This window comes from Equus asinus, chromosome X (genome assembly GCF_041296235.1).
Source record: "Equus asinus isolate D_3611 breed Donkey chromosome X, EquAss-T2T_v2, whole genome shotgun sequence".
Classification (NCBI taxonomy): Eukaryota; Metazoa; Chordata; class Mammalia; order Perissodactyla; family Equidae; genus Equus; species Equus asinus.
Genome location: NC_091820.1, coordinates 103,736,639 through 103,742,020, shown reverse-complemented (window position 1 = coordinate 103,742,020; position 5,382 = coordinate 103,736,639). Strand labels below are relative to the sequence as shown.

General features: G+C 46.0%; 1 pseudogene; it reads right to left on the bottom strand.

Annotated features, from left to right (window-relative positions):
• Positions 1 to 320: 320 nt before the first annotated feature.
• LOC106839224 (calicin-like) lies at positions 321 to 2,096 on the bottom strand (annotated as a pseudogene).
• Positions 2,097 to 5,382: the final 3,286 nt, after the last annotated feature.

The window sequence follows — 5,382 nt, the reverse complement described above, 5'->3', positions numbered from 1 at the left end:
TGCCAATCTTATTTTTTTCCCCTGCTTTTTCTCCCCCAAATCCCCCTAGTACATAGCTGTATATTTTTAGTTGTGAGTCCTTCTAGTTGTGGCATGCGGGATGCCACATCAACATGGCCTGATGAGTGGTGCCGTGTCCATGCCCAGGATCCAAACCAGTGAAACCCTGGGCTGCCAAAGCAGAGCATGAGAATTTAACCTCTTGGCCATGGGGCCAGCCCCTCACCTTAATTTTTGAAATATATTTTTGAAGTGTATACAATTCTACATTGACATATTTTTTTCTTTCATTATTTTTTATTTTCCAAAAAAAATGTGGTTTAATCCCTTTGAAGAATCTTGCAAGGTAGCCTGGCTAGACAGCAGGTGGGACAGTCCAGTGCCTCCAGTGGGGGGGCCAGGGTCTTCCATTCACCTGTCTTTTGGTCCAGTAAGTAGGCACTTGGATTGATAGTGTAGTCCCTTTTCTGAACATCGCTGGCTGTGGTGACACTCCCAAATACAAACACCCTGCCATCTCCAATGGAGCACATAGAATGGGACACGTCCAGGGGGCAGTTGTTGGGCAAGAGAGGCACTGATGTGGTCATCTTGTTGGTCTTTGTCTTCTGCAGGTTGATTTGCATGCTCTGCCGGTGGCCCTGCACACAGAGGATGTTGTCCTGAGGGAAAGAGAGCAGGGGCCGGTGGTTGAACTGAATGGGGAAGGTGATACTGTAGACCACCTCCCCAGTGTTGGTGTCAAAGCAGTCCACCACTCCAACTCGGGAGATGTAGCCCTTCACCAAGCACCGCCCAGTGACAATGTACAGGCTCTGGTCATCCTTGGTGATCACGGCTGTGGCATCCATAGGGTTGCTCATCTTCCCTGCCAGGCACCAGGCCTCCTTGCACTCATCATAACGATAGATGTTAGAGACATACTGCCTTGGGGCAATGCTCCCACCCACTGAGTATACTGTCCCCCCACAGGTCACCATGGTGTGGAAGACAAGCCCAATTGGCAGGTCAGGCAACTGGGTCCAGGAGTTGTCATTTATGTTATACCGCCAAGCTGTCTTCAGCCCTGTAATCTGCTCATTGGTGCCACCAGAAATGTAGATGTAGTGACCAGCAGAGGTGGCACTAAGTGCTGCTGCCTGATAGGGCATCTCTGAGAGCTTCAACCACAGGTTCTCCTGGATGATATAGGTGAATACTCCACTGTTGAACTTGCCCTCGGCCTTTTGGCCACCTAGGATGACCACCGAATCAAGCAGGGCCCCTTTCCTCTGGTAGCTCAGCAGGCAGGATGGCCTCTCCTGCTTTCATCCGGCAAGAACACTCTCAATCATTTTTCTGTGGGCTGAGCTGTTCTCCAGGCCCCTCGACTTGTTGCTGGCAAACACTAGTGTCTTGTTGGAGACGGCATTAAGATTAATGTAACTGAAGAACTTCTTGAAATATTTCTCCCACTTATCCTTCCTGAAGTACACCCAGCTGATAAGTGCACTGAGAGCCTGGTCCTCTCTGAGCACATGCAAGTTTTCATCTTGCAGCAGGCGGCTGAAGATGACAGGTGGACAGTGCATGAAGCTCTCAGGCTGCATGGAGCCCTTAGGACTGGCCCAGTAATGGAAGTTGTCGCGAATGCCAATGTAGGCCAAGTCCGATACCTCTTTGAGCCCAAACAACTCACCCAAGAGGAGGTAGCGCAAACTGTTGGCGTGGTGGATGGACTTAATCAGGTAGTCACTGCAGTGGATTTGAAGGCGTGGTGTCTTGAAATACTGGGCCCCACGAAGGAGTTCCTCCACATTCTGCTTGAAGACCACCACCTTGCCACTGTAGAAGTAGTCCAGGAGCTGGTCCACTGTGGCTGGACTCAGGTAGTTGGGATCAATGGTGATAAACAGCTCATCAATGGTCTTTACATCATTGCTAGAGATGATGTTCCTTACTACTGAAGAGACAGAAGGCAGAACGACGCGATGTGCATAAAAGACATGGTGGTCCACAGTCAGGGCCATGTCCCAGAACTCTTTGAGTTTCCTCTGTTTGTTCAGTTTCTGCAGCATGAAGCTGTTGTAGTTTTTCTCAGTGTATATCAATTTCATGGTGCTTCTTACCAACTTTGGCAGAAGATCAGCAGCAGGTACTGCAGAACACTTTCTTGGGCCTTTAGGGTTCAGCTTGATGGTTGTCTGCAGAGCAGTTGATCAGGGAGGAGTAAAGGTTGGGAGAGAGGATGATGTCATAGTTGATGTGGTCATCACAATGCAGGTCCTCCTGAGACCTTTCTCAGAGGCTCAGGGTCTTTCTCCCCTCTGATGGCTCCAACCTGCCAAGGCCAGATACCCTATCAGGACCTAGTCCCCAGGGCCCAGAGCTCAGGAGGAAACTCAGAGATGGGTTGCAATTTACACCTGGGACCTTCAAACCTCAGTTCAAGGCTGCTTCTGAAATGTCAGAGCCAGTTGGGCAGGGGGTGGTGTAGGAAGGAATAGAGGAGGCTGGGGGAAGGAAAGAGATTATTAGATCATCCAGAAGAATCCTCCCATTGTACAGGAGGGAAACTGAGGCCCAGACAAGAAAAGAGACTTCTCCTAGACTACACAGCCATTTGAAGCAGAGCAGGACCTGGAACCCAAGCCTTCTGTAACTTAGTACTCTTTCCACCCTTCCAGGAAGCTCCTCACTACTCAGCTTTCCTCAGTCTCTGATTCTCAGGTCTGGAAGTACCTTTCTCTGTCAAGGTTCTGGCCTTCAGAGAAGAATGGCTCTGTCTTTGGCTTCTCAGCTTTGTGGCCACAGAGACTATTCTTCTTTAGAATAGAGGGAGAGGCAGAGGCCACTCCCTGAAGCAAGGATGCTGGAGTTAGCTTCCAGGGAGTGGGGATGGGAGGGCCTCTAAAGCCCTGATTACTTCAGTTCCAAGGCAAACTGAGATGTCTTCTGCATATTTCCAAGGCTCTAGTTGTAAAACATGGGGGGCTGTGGTGGGTCAGCTCTCTCCATCAAGTGTGGACTTGGACAAGTTGCTCAGACTCCCTAAACCTCAGTTTCCTCATGTGTGAGATGGGAATAACAGTCCCTGCTTCAAAGGTTGTTAAGACTTTAAATGAGAAAATGACCAGAGAGTGTTAGCACCGTGTTTGGCTCATAGCAAATATTCAATAAATGCCAACTTCCATATTGTTGTTAGTGCCATCAAGTGGATTTCAACTCCTAGTGACCCTGTGGACAGCAGAGTGGAACCCTGCCTGCTCTTTTTTGCACTATCTTTTCACCTTCTGGCACTCTATCAGACAATGCTCTGCTGCTATTCACAGGGTTTCCTGGGCAATTTTTTCGGAATTGGGTGGCCAGGTCATTCTTCCTAATCTGTCTTAGTCTGGAAGTTCTGCTAAAACCTGTCCACCATGGGTGAGCTGCCGGTATTTGTTTTTTTCTTTTTATTGCAGTATCATTGGATCTTTCATTATGTTGAAGATACTGTTCTACTCTCTTTTCTCTTGCATTGTTTCCAATGAGAAATCTGTCGTCACCTTTATCCTTGTTCCTCTGTACTTATGTGCCTTATACCTCTGGATGCTTTTAAGATTTTCTCTCTCTCACTGGTATTGAGCAACACATTGCGATATGCCTTGGTGTAGCTTTTTTCATGTCTCTTGTGCATGCAGCTCACTGAGCTTCTTTGGTTTAGAGGTATATAGTTTTCATCAAATTTGGAAAAATTTTAGCCATTATTTTTCCAAATATTTTTCCTGCCTCCCCTTCTTTCTTTTCCTTCAGGGACTCCAATCACCCATAAATTAGAATGCATAGTTTTCTGACAGCTCAGTGATGCTCTTTTCCTTTTTTTGGATTCTTTTTTCTCTGTGTGTTTTGTTTTGGATAGTTTCTGTTGTTATATCTTCATCTTCAAGTTTACTGATCATTTCTTCTGCAATGTCTAATCTGTCATTTATCCCATCCAATGTATTCTTCATCTTACACATTGTAGTTTTCATCTCCAGAAGTAAGATTTGTGTCTTCTATATTGTTCATGTCTCTACTTAACTTTTTGAACCTATGGAATACAGTTATGATAACTGTTTTAATGTCCTTCTCTGCTAAATCTAAAATCTGTGTGAGTTTCAAGTGATTACTCTTCTTAATGAGTCGTGTTTTCCTGCCTCCTTGCATGGCTGGTAATCTTTTATTGGATATCAGATACCGTGACTTTTATTTTATTGAGTGCTGGATATTTTTGCATTCCTATAAATATTCTTGAGCTTTCTTCCAGGATGCAGTTGTTACTTGGAAACAGTTTGATCTTTCAGGTCATGCTTTTATGATTCATTAAGTGGATCTGAAGCAGTGCTCCGTCTAGGGCCAATTACTTTCCACAACTGAGGCAATGTTTTCCTAAGTATTCTACCCAATGCCCCATGAAGTATGAACTTCTCCACTTTGGCTGATAGGAAAAGACATGGTTCCAGGCTCTGTATGTTTTCTACTCCTTTGGGGCGTTCTTCCTTCTAGTTCTTTAGGGTGATTATTTCCCCAGGCCTTGAGTAGTTTCCTCAAAGGCATGTGCTGCTTAGTACTCTGCTGCATTCCTAAGCAGTGGGGGGGGGGGGGGGGGTCTCTGTAGATGCTTGAGGCTCTTGATTGGTGCAGCTCTCCCCTCTCTGGTAATGTTTCCTGAATTCTCTAGCTGCCTTGGTCTCCTGGACTTTCAGTTCCATCTCCTCACTCATGGATTCCACTTGGCTCTGCCTGATTCCCCCCTGCATGCCATGGCCTGTAAACTCTCTCAAGGCACTAAGCCAGGTCAGTCGTAAGGCTTACCTCCTTTGTTTCCCATCTCTTGGGGATCACTATCTTTCAGTGCCTAATATTTAGTGTTTTGAAAACTTTTGTTTCTTACATTCTGTCGGGTTTTTCAGTTGTTTGAAGAGGAAATGTAAACTGATCCCTGTTATTCCACCCTGGGTTGGAGTAACCTGAATATTAGAAGTCCTATTTAAATTTAAATAGCCTCATATGGCTAGTGGCTACATAGTGGTCAATGCAGCTCAAGATGGTAGTTCCTGGTTTCTTCAGGTATCCTCTCATGGTAGCCAAATAGCTGCAGAATCACCCACCTCCCAGCTTTCCAGATTCAAGTCACGGAGTGAGGAGTGAGGGCAAGTGCCTCTCTCCTAGCACTCTCGGCAAAATTCAGACTCAGTGGCTCTGATACGGTCATATGGCCAATCTTGAACGAGTATTCTGGCTTAAGCAGATAAGATATATTGACTTAGGCTCACGTTCTGTGACTACACTTGGAGTCCATGGTTTAGAACTCATTTAATCCATATAGACAGTATGTGGGGTAGGGTTGGATCCTCAAACAAAATTCAGGTATCATTAGAA